The sequence below is a fragment of the Dermacentor variabilis genome, chromosome 6, assembly GCF_050947875.1.
Source record: "Dermacentor variabilis isolate Ectoservices chromosome 6, ASM5094787v1, whole genome shotgun sequence".
NCBI lineage: Eukaryota > Metazoa > Arthropoda > Arachnida > Ixodida > Ixodidae > Dermacentor > Dermacentor variabilis.
In genome coordinates this window covers 33361347-33377762 of record NC_134573.1, presented here as the reverse complement: position 1 = coordinate 33377762, position 16416 = coordinate 33361347, and the positions used below count along the sequence as shown (strand labels likewise).

The window sequence follows — 16416 nt, the reverse complement described above, 5'->3', positions numbered from 1 at the left end:
GAGTCAGACAATAGTTACGCATTATTAATAAACATGAGGTACAGGTGTGCGATGCGACATGAAAAACTGCCGATACAGCTTTCTGTTGTTCGATACGCGTTACATAAGAATGTTTTTCTGTGCGTGAATGTAGCCAGCAAATGCACGCAAAATTGACACGCTACTGGCGGCTCGAGAACTTTGCTTGTATTCGCGGGTTTCTTTCGCGCTCGGAAAAACACTTTTATGTAGCACAGGAACAGGGACTGGAACAGAAGGCTGTATCTGGTGTTTCTCATGTCACTCTACAATTTTCTTATTGACACTCTTCATCTAATAATATTTGAGAAGTTGATAAATAATTCAGAATAATTATCTAATTAAGTGGTACGAGATCTCGTACCACTTCGTACCAATCTATGGATAAATGTGTGAATATCTCCAAGCGGCTGCAAAAAAACGTTACTTTAGTTCTTTGCACCTACGTGACATTTGCATATGTTAAACTCTGGTTAAAGCTAGCTGGGACACCCTGTATATGCTCAGGATCCGCAATATAATCCGAGTTGAAAGCTAGCTTAGTGATGTCTAGTCTTACTCGTCCTCAGAAGAGGACTAGACAGCACTAAGCGCTTGGGCTTTTTGTTGAAACATAGTTACACTGGAAGCTTAGCGCGCAAAGGACGAATCACAAAGACTAGACAGGACAAGTGTAGAAAGTTAGCGCTTGTCCTGTCTAGTTTGTGTGGGCCGTATTTTGCGCGTTAAGCTTGCAGTGTAACTACTCGTCCTTACTGCTCCATGTTACTTGCAATATGATGAATAACCATTATGCCCAAACCTATTTCCTTCTGCTTAAGATATCTTGCTCTCTAATGATAAGGTCCTCCTAAGGTGAGAGTGAGTCGTCAGGTTCGGAAAGATATTTTTGTCGTTGGTGAATACGGACTTATATTATTAGTGCTTATTAGTGCGTCACTGATAAGAACACCTTTGATTTTAAAGTGATATGGGTGCTTGAGTTTGGGGAAACTGAACGCCAGAATTTAGCGTGACACTCTGATATAAAGGTCGGTTAATATTCTTCAATATAACGCTGTTTGTCAGTAACCGTGTGCCTTTTTAGTAGAAAAGCGAAGTAAGTGATTCTCTCTTGCAATTCCGGAAAAATAATATTTCCTTTTATCTTTGATGTGCTTCAGTTTGAGTTTAGGTGCAATGTCGCCCAAGAAAACTATGTGTTTTTCTTTTCATTTAACAATAACCGGCAAGTGACATTGAATACATTCATGCTCGATGACCTTAAACTGGTCGCAAATTTCTTGAACATTCACAGTGTTATTCGGAAATGCATAAAATGTAAAGGAAATATCATGGATAATGGAGACATCGTCAGAAAGGGAGAAGTTTCTAAGATCCATTTGAGGGCATTTTTTGTCAACAGTCAGGTGGGAAAAAATCACGTGAACGCCCTGGTGATCGGAGATAACAGGTATCAAAATGCACCTATTTATATCCAGAATGGTTTCGGAAAGAAGCAAAATAAGGGGGGGGCGCCTAATATAGATCTTGAACTCCCTCGTATTCGGGTGGGGTGCTCTGCAGTTCGCGTTAAGTCAACTAAGAAAGCTGTTCAAGCATGGCGTCGATTGATTGATCTCTGTGAGAGTTGAGTGCGAACGTTCACCTGTCAATATCCGGTAAATTGAAGTCGCCTGGTAAAATATTGCGATACATTAGCCTTATGAAACTTGTCACATCCTAGATTATCCAAAACAGCGACATACAGTGCTTCTACATCCCGCAGGGGCGTCTGCATCTGCAGGCATTTGGTACGTTGCGTCACCACGTACCCGTGCACAACAGGATAACAGTACTTGACGTCCTTCGATTTTTAATGAGCACAACAGGGTTGGAACCAACCTCGTCTAACCGTACTCGGCTTAGCCGTGTTCGGGGAAAATGTGATCCTGGGGCTCGAGCCAATGCCGGGAGTTCGGACCTTCACGGACCCTCGGCGGCGGCAAGGCACGTCTTTAGCTTCGGCTTCACGTAGACGGCACCCCTGGCCTGACCTACCCCGGCGCAATCGCTAGTGACATTTTGCTATTCTCCTCTCCAATCTTCGTCTTTGTCTCTCGTTTTTTCATCTTTCCAGTCTCTTCTTCATTTCTCACTGTCGTGTTTCCCGGCGGCAAGGCTTAACCTTGTGTGGCTAGCCAGTCTTGGTTACGCAGTAATTGGTTTTAGCAGCCAGGTACGGCTGGCGTTGGCAGAACTTTCCCTGGAGGAACTTCTGGCACGTCCCCGTGTTCGGCTCCATGGTGGGTAGTCCGCATCGCTGCGGAAAAGCCCATGCATACTTATGGATAATAGTTTACCTAAGCTTCCTGATTGCCCTCAGAAGCGAGCGCGTACCGATGATGTCTTCGAAGTTTTCGGACGCCAAGTCCAGAACTTCCCCCGCTTCATGTAATTCACTCTAAAATACCAAACAAACAAATGCGAACCATTTCACCGTTCCTGTTTCAATGTCTTTTACTGAAGTTTTTGGTCCAGGTTATAAGGCGTCCACGATGGCAAGCGGTGATCTCCTCTTGGAGCTAGGCGATCAGAAGCAACGCGAGAAACTGCTGAAAGTAGCATCATTTGGGGAGACTCAAGTAGTAGTCCCCCCGCACCACATATGAACATCACCCGCGGCATTTTCATGGACGATGGCTTGCTGCAGCTCCCTGAGGCTGAACTCTTCGAAGGCTTCAGTGAACAGAATGTACGAAATGTCAAAATAATTAGGATGAGGTGGGATGGCAAAGAAATCCAAACCAAGCAGCTGATAATCCCCTTCAGTTCAAGTGTCCTGTCCGAATCAATCAAGGCCGGGTACATTAAGCTACGTGTTAGGCCTTACGTGCCAAATACCCTCAGATGTTTCAAATGCAAGCGTTACGGCCCCAGTTCGCAGAGCTTCCTAGCCCGCCAAACTTGGGCGAAATGCAGTGCCCATGAAGACACCTCTTGGAAGAACTCTCTCCATTGTGTAAACTGTGTTGGGGAGCACGCCGCATACTCGCGGTCGTGCCCATCCTAAAAAAAGAAAAGGAAATTGTAACAATTGAAGCAAAGAAAAACATAACTTTTAAGGAGGCACGCCGGCGGGTCTCCTACCTGCCTAAGAACACATCTGCCGATGTGACTCGTCAAGGAGCGGCTACACAGCTGCTTCCGGTGGCTGTCTGGCCCATACGCAGTGAGCCGGCGGTGAGGCCATCCGGTCCGCGGCGGCTACCAGCTTGTGCTGTCCCTTCCGCCACCCCGAAAGAAGGGACTATTGGCCTCCGGGCAGGTGGCCTCAAAGGTCTCGTCTAACGAAAACGATTCTCAAAAACCACGGCGCGCGGGAGGGGGTGCTCTTCGTAGACGCCGCGCGGTACCCCCGAAACCGGGACGACACTGCTGGTGTCGGCGCTCACAAAGGTAACTCCCCTCTTCGCAATGATGGTCCAATGTACTAAAAGAAAGACCATGACTGCGGGCTTCGTAAGGACCAGATCGCCGGAGGCAGCGGAAGAAATAGCAATCGCATTGGCTATAATTAACGGTCGGCAACAATACAGAACAATAATTAGCCACTCGAAGACGGTTATTAGGAACTTCACAAAGGGCTGGATCTCCACCGAGGCGGCCAAAATCCTCAACCGCAGAGCAGAAGACTTTAAGAACGGCAAAATTACACCCTAATACCTGAAATGGATCCCGGCACATATGGGAGAAGTAACCATGAATGCCCCTCCCAACCTCAACGAGAAGGCCCACCGAGCCGCGCGCATACTAACTCTCCGCTGCATGGAGAGTGACGGCCCAACACCCCACAACCCCCGGGGAAGGGGGAAGGACGGTGGCGGAGGCGATGGAGAAGACGGAGGAGGCGACGACGACGAAGAAGCGATAAAAGACGACAGGGACAGACCGGTCATGTACCACGACATATTGACACACTACACGAAACAAAGAGAAGCGTACCCACAACCCCACAAACAACTCGACAGGTCTCAAGAAACAGGTTGGAGAAGGTTGCAAACCAGAACATTCCTAAACCCAGTACACCTAAACAGAATAAATTCATCCCAATACCCAGACGCGAGCTGCAAGCTCTGCAAACACCAACACGACGACATGGCACACATCTTATGGAAGTGCACACAGATCAGATCAGTATATGTAGAGGACAAGATAGAACCGGACCTTCTCGAGGAGCGATGGCTAAGCGCTCTGTCTAGCTCGGAACTTCACGACCGATTATGGGCTATCCAGCGTGCCCGGGCCGCGGTGAAAAGGCTATGCCTCACCGCACATAATGCCCGGCTGGCCTGAGCCCGGGCTGACAACCTCGCAGGTGCTTTTTCCATTAAATTTTTTCCCGTCCGTTCGTCCGTCTTTCAACGTGCCGAGGCCTTCAGGTCAAACACTGCAGCACTCGGAAGAGCGCGTTTCCAGCTCCTCGCAAGAGGCAACGGACACAACAACCAGCCAGACGGCGCCACCAGCGCATAAGGAGCGGCGAGCCTGTCTGAATCGATTCAAAAAAGACAAAACTCGCGTCACGGCGCCTCGAAAGGGCCCGTGAGCTAATCTTCGTCTCTTAAACACATTTACCATTATGAAGGGACAAATACTGCAATGTAATGTTAGAGGACTCATTTATAACCTCGATGATAGTAGAGAACTCCTATACAAACATAATCGAAAGTTGCTGTTTGTTCAAGAGATGCATCTAAAACGCACACATTCTTCGTCAGTACGCCGCCTTCCGAAGGACCGTGACGAGGCTAACGCCTCGTGTGGTGGTACAGCAATATTTGCAAAGAAGTCTGTAGCTTGTCGCCACGTAGCCTTATAGACACCCCTTGACTGAGTGTAAGTTAGAGGGTTCTTTTGAATAAGTTGTTAATGGTTTGTGCCATATATATATACCCCAATCTATCAGCTCTAAAAACAGACTTCTACAACCTCATAAATCCGCTTCCGGAACTCTACATACTTGTAGGTGATTTCAATGCCCACAGTTATAGAAAAACGCGCGATGCGACGCAAAGGCTGATTCATTGAAAATTTTTTTCTTACATCTGGTTGCATGCCTGTTTAATAAGGAGGAGCCGACCTAGTATAGCATCCAACACAACTCATATTCATCGATAGATCTTGCAAAGGGACATACTTCTCTTCTGCCTCAACAGGAATGGGATATCATCAATAATCCTTTCGGAAGTGCCCTCTTCCCTGAAACTTGAAACTTAATAACGCAATACGAAAACAATGTGCGTGTTCCTATTTGTAGATTAACATCGGTGGACTGGGAGCAGTTTTATCTATAGACCACAAGAATTTATAAATTATTTTACTATTCATGATGATGTTGCATGCTTTACTGCTTTTATTATCGATGCAGCCGAAAAGTTTATCCTGCAAACGAATGGTGTTTCTCTTACAAGACGTGTTCCCTGATGGAATGAAGACTGACGAGAGGCACGAAAGAAGCACAGCAAGGCATGGGACGTATTTCCTACATTGCCAAATGCCGAAAACTTAATTCAATTTAAACAAATTAAATCACAGGGAAGGCGGACCCGACATCAGGCAAAGCGAGAGAGCTAGGTGAGGCTCCTGTCGGGTATTCATTCATACACGCAGGAGGCAAAAGTGCGGAATGGATTACGAAAGCTAAAACGGCAACAAATCCATTCATTGGCTCTGGTAAACGACCAAGGGAATACCTTGCAAGACCAGACAGATTCTCTTGGAAAGCACTCTGAGGCGTATGTTGAGCTCTATCCATTATTCTTAATCCATCCTTAAATACAAACAAATAGAAGAACTTAAGCCAGTCGTACGTAAATGCAGATAGAACGAATCGTATAACCGGCTTTTTAGCATTGCCGAGTTGAGAGCTGCCTTGATCGCATGCAAGAGCACTGCACCGGGACCTGACAGAGTCATGTATGACATGATCAAAAACTTACACACTGACACATAAGTTACCCTACTCGCCTTTTCCAACACTATTTGGGTTGCCAGATACCTTCCGTCCACATGGGAAGAAGCGATTGTGGTCCCTGTTTTGAAGCGGGGTAGAGACTCTTCCTTGGCGGCAAGTATTGCGCGATAGCTCTTACAAGTTGCCTGTGTAAGATTTTCGAAAAAATGATTATTCGTAGACTAACACATTTTTTTGCTATCAACAATATACGTGATCCATATCAGTGTGATTTCAGAGAAGGACGGTCCACAACTGATCCTCTTGTGCATATTGAAGGATATATACGTGATGCATTTGTACATAAACATATTTTCTTATCGATATTCCTCGATATGGAGAAAGCGTATGACAATACGTGGCCTTACGGGATCTTGAGAGACTTGTCGAGAATGGGCGTCCGTGAAAATATGTTAACATAATAGAAAACTATTTGTCGAATCGTATCTTCTGCGTGAAATTTGACAAAGTGTTGTCGCTGCCTTTTATACAAGAAACTGGTGTCCCACAGGGAGGCGTGCTTAGCTGCACGCTCTTCATTGTTAAGATGGAACATGCGTCGTGCTTCCTTACCATCAGCCACCTTTTATTTCGTCTAGGTAGACAACATTCACATAGGCTTCAAATCCTGTAACCTCCCAGTATGCGAGAGACAGGTACAGCAGGGCTTGATCAAGGTGTTGAAGTGGGCAGACAAAAATGGATTTAAAATCAACCCCCACAAAAGTTCTTGTGTTCTTACAAGAAAGAAAGGCCTGTTTGCAGATGCTTGTGTATAGCTGTGTGGACAGCAAATAGCTCTCAACAGATAGGAAAAAAAATTCTAGGTATTATACTTGCCTGCAGGCCTACTTTCATTCCACACATTATATCTATTGAAGAAAATATCTAAAAGCAATGAATTTACTAAAAATTCAATCCCACACAACACGGGTTAGTGACCGGAAGTGTTTCATAAATCGTCATAAGAGCCTATTTCGATCACAATTAGACTATGGCGCCGTCGTATATAACTCTCCCGCTTCGAGCGTGCTCAAGACGCTAGATCCTGTCCACCATTATGGTATCCCAGTAGCCACTGACGCTTTTAGGACAAGCCCTATTGAAAGCTAATGCGCAGAATCAAATGAATGGTCAATCAATCTGAAGAGAACTTACGTCAGCCTCAAATATTTCCTAAAAATGCACTCCAATCATGAACATCTATGTTTTAATACCGTTAATGATATAACGTGTGCTACACTTTTCCGTAATCGTCCCTCTGTAAGACAGCCTTTCTCGCTGCGTGTGAGGGGGCTTACCGACGAAATGCAGGTCCCACTCCTCGAGCATCGGCTAATGCATCCAACCAAGCTCCTACCTTCTTGGGAGTGACAGGTGGTAGAACGTGACATGTCATTTATAGAAGGTACAAAGCAGGCACCCGAGGTCGAAATACGAATGCATTTCCTTGAAGTCCAGTACAAGCACTCCTGCACAGAATTCTACACAGGCGCTTCGAAGTAAAATGCCGGGGTGTCCTACGCAGCTGTCGGTCGATCATTGTTGGAGTCCGATAGACTGCATCCAGAAACAAGTATCTTTACGGCCGAGGCCTACGCACTATTGTAGGCTGTGAAGCATATAAGGAAATCAAAACTCCAAAAATCAGGTATATACAAAGACTTCCTAACTGTCGTGAAGGCCTTGATATCCCTTTGTAAGCACAAAAATGCCTTATTTATAGAGCTCTATTCCGACATGTGTAAATCGTATCTATCTAACATTACCATTACCATTACATTATCTAACATGTCATTATACGCATGGTACTTGGTCATAGGGGCCTCGAGGGTAACGTTCTGGCGGACCAGAATGCCACGTCAATTGCATCGCATTCTATTAGTCCCTCTACACCCGGCTATGTTTCTTGGTAAAGAACCGCTTTTTAACACCGAAGCAGTCCTCGATTTCTTGAATGATGTTGTCTTACATGTTATAAGCCCATTACATTTATAACGCATCCTCTTTCCAGAGGATGCAGCTGTGATAGTCGTTTTGTATTGCACATGCCTCGAGGCCCTCGTGTTTCAAGGGCTCTAATGACACAGTAGTGCTCTAGCCAATTTTAGCATCAGACATATTTTGTATATCGCATCGTTCTCTCGCAATGAATCTTAATGCTCATAGTAACCGTCATTTGTCACCGCCGTAATCTTAGTAAACATAGATTTTACGCCCTTTATGGGGGCTATTTTTAACGTCCCTTTTATAGCCACGTCACGTCAACTTCACAGAAATCATAACTCCACCGCAAACTCATTACCACTAACAAGGCTCTCCTTTGCCCTTGCGCCACTAAACACCTTTCATTCATTCATTCATTCATTCATTCATTCATTCATTCATTCATTCATTCATTCATTCAGTGCTTCTAAAATGTACCAGACATCTTTATGGTATGCCTTACGGAAAATGTAAAGATATTGGGTACTTCAGACGTGTTCAATGTATTTAAACAATTTTTAAACATTATGGTGGCTGCTCCACCGTCACTACCACGGATTTTCCGATGTACACTGCAGGATTTCGGGACAAGTTCACTTTCGTGAATGTTATAATTTAAGCATGTGCTTCTACAATTGAGATTTCTTATCTTAAGTACTTTAAGAAAATGCTTATGCTGTCAGTTATTTTTATTGCGCAGCTTGTAAGGGGTTTATTTTCATCTAAATCGTAGGTTGCGTTGTCAACGGACAATTTGTTGTGTAGCACTTGAACCTTGCCTACAATCGCTTTTCCTTGCGCCACACTCTTCCACAGGTGCCATCGTATTTCTCACGTTCTAGTGTAAACGTCTTCAGATAATAATGTTTGGGAAGTTTTTAGGTTGTCGGCTGATTGGATTGTTGACTTCTTTTCTCAGTAGTCTGAAAATATCAATATCAGAGGACGTTTTTAACTCCTCTATCACACCATTCAACGCCAGACAGTTAACCTTAAGTTGTCCATAAAGACTTCAGCCATTACCTTGCTTCTAAGTGCAGCTGCCGTCTCTTATTCATCCTCAGCTAGTCCCTACATAACCAAATTGTTTCTGCGACTCCTCTTTTCCAAGTCATCGACTTTATAAATGAGTGCAGATAACTGCTTATTGACCTTCGCAACAGTGTTCCCCATTGCTTTCAAACGGTTGTTCAATTTGTTCTAAATGTTCTTCAAAACATGGCATGCTTTTGGTCAGTGCTAAAATGTTCTCTTACGAATTGTTTTGAGAACCCTGCAAAGCTTCCGCAGATATGGTTATCTTTCCCTGGCCGGACAGGTATTCTAAAAGCATTTCTCTTTCTGTACGGCCCAGATTTGGCTCTCCATTGCCACACACCCTCAGGGCCGCTGGCATAAAAATCAGATAACTGAAAACATATGTGAGAGTTAGAGGGCAAGGCAGCAGTATTAAGAAGAGATCATTGCTTCTATAGCATTTAGTCGGAAAATACTGAATAACCTGCAGCACGAAACAGGAGGGATTCCTTAGCATGTTACCAATGATGCTGCTGCCATGCCCACTGATGACGCTCAGTGTGGTCTGGGGTTCTATTTATTCGCTGTCACAGCCACAGCGCCATTTAGGCATTGTAGTGGGGGGGGGGGGCGTTTTACATACAGCAATGTGAACAGCTTATGCCATACAATAAACAGCAGTATACTATACAATAGAATAAAAAAAGTGTGAGGGAACAAAAATGGTACATCAGGATATCAATGTACAGCACGGAAAACAAAAACAAAATTTAGGCAAGAAAAAGCAGCATGCAACCACGTAAGAAAACACTATGTAACGATAGCAAAATTTACATTAGCTATAAGCTGTAAAATAAAGAAGGATATTTCAAAGAGCAGTCGCAAAATGTTATTACGTATACCAACTAGGGTAACAGGCAGTCGATACCATTCTAAAATCGTTTTGGGAAAAAGTGTTTTTGAAAATCTTAGTTCCCTAACCTTCAGCTCATGATCTGTTCGTTTGGATATATAATGCGGCTGAATAATATACTTATTGCGGTCAACTGCAATTTGGCCATAAAATATATTGTTACGGTTAATGTTAAACCGGCTTTATTTAAGGGACGAGACTGATGGTAAAGTCAAGATGGCGACCCGAGACTGCACCAGCTAACATCTTCTTCCTCGTCTCCTCGCCCGGCTCATGCCGTAGCAATCCCCGGTTGCCAGACGAAGCCCGCTGGGCAAGTCCAAATCACTCGGAAAGCGTAGGGTGAAACCGCTTAAGACGGGCAACATGTACTAACTGGATCCGGCTAGACCGACGACCAGCGGACGTCAAACGTGCCACCACGCATGTCAAGTCACTCAAGCGATCTACAATGACGAATGGGCACGTGAACTGGGGTAAAAACTTTTCGCATAAGCGACGTTTACGTTCCGGAGTCCACAACCACACAAAGTCTCCTTTGGCGTACGAGACAGACTGGTGTCGGCTGTCAAGGCGCTCTTTCGATCGGTGTTGCGATGCCACAGTACGAAGACGAGCGATACGCCGGGCTTCATCGGCAAGATAAAGCGTCTTGGCAACAGAGTACTCGCTGTGCAAGTCAAACAGTCGTATAGTGTCAATGCAGCTTAGTGGTGAACGTGCGTAAAAGAGATAAAAAGGACTGTAATCGGTGGTCTCATGCTTTGCAGTATTATAAGCATAGGTGATAAAGGGGAGTACGTCATCCCAGTTGCGGTGATTAGGACTGTTCGGCACTTTCGCTAGTGCGCAGTGGTGCGGAAGAAAGACAGAGAGTCATTTATGTGCGTTTATAAATCTCAAAGCAACCTTTAAAATATGAATATATACAGAGAGTTGATGACAGCGTAACTGCAGTCAGTGTGTCCACGGGCTGAAACAGTCCCGGATTGCGAGGCTCACAGTTCGGTCGTCACGGCACCGTGCGGTCACCCCTGCTGGAGCAGTCCGCGACGACCACACGCTCGGGCCCCGTTCAGCATGGTTCTCGGACTCGGCACGCTCAGGAAGCCGCCGCGGCAGCAGCCAGGGGACGCCTTGTTCCACACGTCCTCGATGTCCGGCTCGGACGCCGCTCGCGACCGATGTGCTACAGTCGCACGTCCAACACGACCTCGGTGCCCAGCTGGTGCGCCACTCGCGATGCACGTGCGGCGGTCACACGTGAGGACCTCGTCTAGCACAGCAACATCTGTGCCACACTGAAACGCTGCTCGGCACGCTCAGGTGCGGCAGCTCAGGGACCAGCGGCCCTCGGGTCAGCCAGCGTCTCGAGCACTGGCAGTAGGGGCCCTGGGACGTCCACGCTCGGCTCCGCGGTCCTCCGCACCTTGCCACGGACGTCTCGCCTGGCAGGAACGGTCGCCTCGTTCCGCCCAGGAGCTCGGAGCTGCTGCCCGCCTGGATCGAACACTGCGAGCGCGCCCTCGTGCCGCCGGGCTCGTGCACCCGTTGTCTTCGTCGTCGTTCACGGAGCTTGGTGGCCGCTCCGATCTTCTAGGGGCACCTCGCGGCACTTATATATGACATTTCACCCCCCACTATAAGAAGTTGTTTCATGAAAACAACTTTTCAAAGCACGTACATGGTCAAAGTTCACAGTTTGTAAGGCGCAAAGTGTTCACATGCAAAAGTCTTTCCACACGCGCAGTAGTAGTTCCTGAAGTGTTCACAAACGCAATAAATGAAGTAGGCACACTTCACGCTCTAAGTTCACACTCGACTCACGTAGTCAGCGTCTACATTTTCGCTACCCTGTACATTTTCGCCACCCTTCGCGCCACACTGCTCGGGGCGGACACCGGCGGTTCCATCAAGGACGAAAAGCAGCAAAGCTGAACTTGAAGTCTGTTCCATCATGAGCAGTAACTTGTTTGATGGCACTTATGGCACTTTCATGGTCCTTGAATCTCAGCAGCACTTCGCCTTCACGGCGATCAATGAGCAAGGCATCAGGAAATAGCGGCCCAAGGGTATCCATGCCTTTGTCATCAGGAAGTCCTCTCACATACAGCAGGCGGTCTGACTTGTATGTTGGACTGCTCTGGAGGCTGCTAGGCTCCACCTGCACTGGCTTCCCCTTGAGCTGCTTGCTGCGCAGGAGCTCCAGCTGTGCAGTCGCCACTTCTGGGCTCTCAAAATCCAGGAATGCACTGTGCCTGTTTATAAAGCGGACCCTGCGGATGGCATCTGACAGGGCACGAACTTCATCCTTGGTCACCTGGCTTGACAGTTCCCAATGTACAATGAACACTTGCACGTGTCATCAGCCCGGACGTAACGATGTGACTCGGGTATGCTTTCATCAACATCAATACGTGACCTTGTGTCTGAATGTTCCCGAGGGGCGCGTCGCTCGTAAGAACGGAGGCCACCCCGGCATGGAGTTCCTCCTTTCCGGTCAATGTCCTCGAGCTCACTTTGGCTGTGGCTCTCAGTCTCCTTCCTGGACTTGCGCCGCTTAGGACGGCCACCAAGACTGTCTTCACTCACACGCCCATTGGCCCGGATGGATGCTCGTCTCCTGCCCTCCTGGCCTTCTCCAGCTCTTTCAGCAGCACCTTCATCCTTTGCTTCAGTAGACGGTTCCGTCTCCTGCTTGGTTGCTTCAGTCGACACAGTTGCAGGGTTTGACGCAGCACTCACGGTAGCTCTATCCGGGCACACGCTTTGGTGTCGAACAGGCTCCTCTGCTGTCGCCGAGTCTTTGTGCCGTTTTGAGACGTCAGACAGGTCATGTGACGGGTTGAAATCAGTAGGGTAGAGCACCCCGTCGATGTTCCCAAGAACAACATCATAGAGTGGCTTTTCCATGCAGAGTCCCAGTGTCCTTCCTCGGAAGAAGGGGGAGTCTACATAGACCATTGCCTCTGGAAGCCGCTTAAACGAACCGTCCAGAAGATAAATGGTACGCATGATACCGGTGAAATTCTTTTCCGGCACCATCGAACGCCTGACAACCACAGTACTGCATCCGGAATCTCTCAGCACCGACACAGGGTGTCCATTGAGCTATCCGCTTGCCGTCGGCATCTCTTGCGTCTGAAGACCAAGGCAGATGTCTTCTCCATATGTTTTTACAGGGGACCTTGTTTTCTCCTCAGATTTAGTGGTAGGACCCGGACTTGCCTCGTACCGGGCGGCAGGCATCCGGTCACAGCCAGAATGGCACTAGACGCCTCCGTGTTGCTGCCGTTTATGTTCGGGCACTCGTCAGCTTTATGTCCATGTTTCGTGCATTTCCAGCAAGATGAGGACTTCGGTCCTTTTGACCGCGTCCAACAATCTGCAGCACGGTGTCCTTGCTTGCCACATAGAAAGCACTCAACCTTTCCTTTCCTGGCCTCTGTTTCGGAATTCTTGCTTTGCAGGGCTACTTTACTAATCCCTCTATCTTCTTTTCCTCTGGCGACGTTTGTCAGGTTTTGCGCCTCCAAATAATGGTCAGCGGCTTCGGCTAGTTTGTCGAGGCCGCGGCACCCTCGCTCTTTCAGGAAGATGGCAAGCCTCTCATCGCAACTTAGCAAAAACTGTTCAGAAACAATCTTATCTCTTAATGCGTCATATGTTTTCTCTGTTTTTGCCATCTGCTGCCAGTGAACGAAGTACCCAAGCAGTCGACCAGCAAACTGCCGCCCTGCCTCGGAATTCTCAGGCTTAGTTTCGCGAAACTTTTGACGGTATCCTTCTTCCGTATACCGGAACCTTTGCAATAAAGTTTGCTTCAGCTTTTGATAGTCTGTGACATCCTACGCAGCCATGCGTCCGATCACGCTAAAGGCTTCGCCTGACAAACACAAGCTTAATGACAGCGCTCACCTGTCGCTTGGCCATCCTTGGCTCGTGGCTACCCGCTCGAAGCTCTGTATGTACGCGTCGAGTTCGTCGCGGCTCTCGTTGTAGGGAGGAATAAGCTTGTGGGGACTTCTAAATGCTTCACCGCTGTTTTCCGCGCGTTCGCTACCGGTTTCGACCGTCCCAGACGCGTGCTCTGCAAGACGACATCTAGCCTCTAGCAAAGTTCGTTCCGCCGTCATTCGAGCGATCTCCTGTTCATGGGCTACTCGCGCTGCTTCCCTGTCCTCAGATCGTTTATCGCGTCCTCTGTTAAGCTGTTCGTCAATCCACTCTCTTAGTTCTTTACCTGACAAGCCGAGCTCATTGCCTATCGGAATAAATTTCTCCCAGTCCATTTCCGACCACTGCACACAAACGAAGTACGGCTCTTAAGGATGGAATTAGAGCTTAGTCCTGTCGCGGACGCCAGAAATTGTGGTGATTAGGACTGTTCGGCACTTTCGCTGGTGCGCAGTGATGCGGAAGAAAGATAGAGAGTTATTTATGTGCGTTTATAAAACTCAAAGCAACCTTTAAAATATTAATATATACAGTGAGTTGATGACAGCGTAACTGCAGTCAGTGTGTCCACGGGCTCAAACAGTCCCGGGTTGCGAGGCTCACAGTTCGGTCGTCACGGCACCGTGCGGTCACCCGTGCTGGAGCTGTCCGCGACGACCACACGCTCGGGCCCCGTTCAGCACGGTTCTCGGACTCGGCACGCTCAGGAAGCCGCCACGGCAGCAGCCAGGGGACGCCTTGCTCTACACGTCCTCGATGTCTGGCTCGGACGCCGCTCGCGACCGATGCGCTACAGTCGCACGTCCAGCACGACCTCGGTGCCCAGCTGGTGCACCGCTCGCGATCCACGTGCGGCGGTCACACGTGAGGACCTCGTCCAGCACAGCAACATCTGTGCCAGACTGAAACGCTGCTCGGCACGCTCAGGTGCGGCAGCTCAGGGACCAGCGGCCCTCGGGTCAGCCAGCGTCTTGAGCACTGGCAGCAGGGCCCCTAGGACGTCCACGCTCGGCTCCGCGGTCCTCCGCACCTTGCCACGGACGTCTCGCCTGGCAGGAACCATAGCCTCGTTCCGCCCAGGAGCTCGGAGCAGCTGCCCACCTGGATCGAACACTGCGAGCGCGCCCTCGTGCCGCCGGTCTCGCGCACCCGTTGTGTTCCTCGTCGTTCACGGAGCTTGGTGGCCGCTCCGATCTTCTAGGGGCACCTCTCGGCACTTACGTATGACACCAGTCCTTGTGATCGGAAGATACGTACATGGCCAGCATTTTAGTCAGGGTTCTGTTCGTACGTTCTACAAGCCCATTTCTCTGAGGCCGATAAGGCGTTGAATGAAGGAACTGCGAACTGCAGAGACGAAGCAGCTCTTCTACGGCCTCCGCAACGAACTGACGACCGCGATCGCTAATGATGACACGGGGGGGGGGGGGGGCATGGCGTAGAATAATGAATCGAAGCAAAAACGTTGCAACGGACGCAGCTGTTGAACATGGTACGGCCGACGTTTCCGCGTAACGGGTCACATGGTCGACACATACGATCACCCATCGGTTGTCGTTAGATGATCGGGGAAATGGGCCCAGAAGATCGATACCCACTTGTTCAAATGGCAGGCGGGGCGGCGGCAGAGGTTGGAGAAGACCTGGCGGAGTGATCGTAGGGAGCTTGTAGCGTTGACATTTTTCGCAACTGGCGACGTAGTGCTTGACTGTGTCCCGCATTCTGGGTCAGTAAAAACGCTCCTGCGTGCGGCTCAAAGTTCTGATAAATCCTAGATCAGAGGTCACATCGTCGTGCATGGCTCTCAGTATGTCCGTTCGCAGACTCTGCGGCATCACCAGAAGGAAGCGTGCGCCTTTAGCCGAATAATTGGTCTTGTAAAGCAGGCCGTCACGGACACAAAATCGACCGGTGGCTCCAGGACGCAATGCGGCTACAAACAGAGGTTCCAAACTAATATCATTTTCCTGCTCTGTGTTGAAAGTCATCTACTCTGGGAATGTAGAAGAAATGGGAGCAAAACAGTCATCAAAATTGTCTTCGTCACACTCCGTCGTCGTCAGAGGACTGCGGAAGAGACAGTCCGCATCTGCGTGGCGACGCCCTGACTAGTAGGGAATAACGAAGTCGTACTCCTGCAGTGAAGAGCCCAACGTGCCAGTCGTCCACTAGGGTGACGGAGATTCACCAACCAGGACAACACGTGGTCGTCAGTAATGATAGTGAACGGGCGCACGTAGATATAGGGCGGAAATGTGTGGCCAGCGAAAACAGCTGCCAAGCATTCTTGCTCGGTCACAGTGTAATTGCGTTCCGCCTTAGTCAAAGACCGACTAGCATAAGCCACAACGTGTTCAGACCCTTGCTGACGTTGCACTAGTACAGCACCGATGCCGACGCCAGTGGCATCAGCGTGCACTTCCGTAGGTGCGGATGCATCGAAGTGACGCAATATGGGCCCTGACGTTAACAGAAACTTTAGCTGGCGGAACGCGTCGCCGGAAGCCAATGTCCACTTGAAAGGGACGGC

General features: G+C 48.5%; 1 pseudogene; it reads right to left on the bottom strand.

The window, feature by feature from the left end:
- Window positions 1-10766: 10766 nt before the first annotated feature.
- LOC142584122 (uncharacterized) lies at window positions 10767-13434 on the bottom strand (annotated as a pseudogene).
- Between the last annotated feature and the right edge of the window lie 2982 nt (window positions 13435-16416).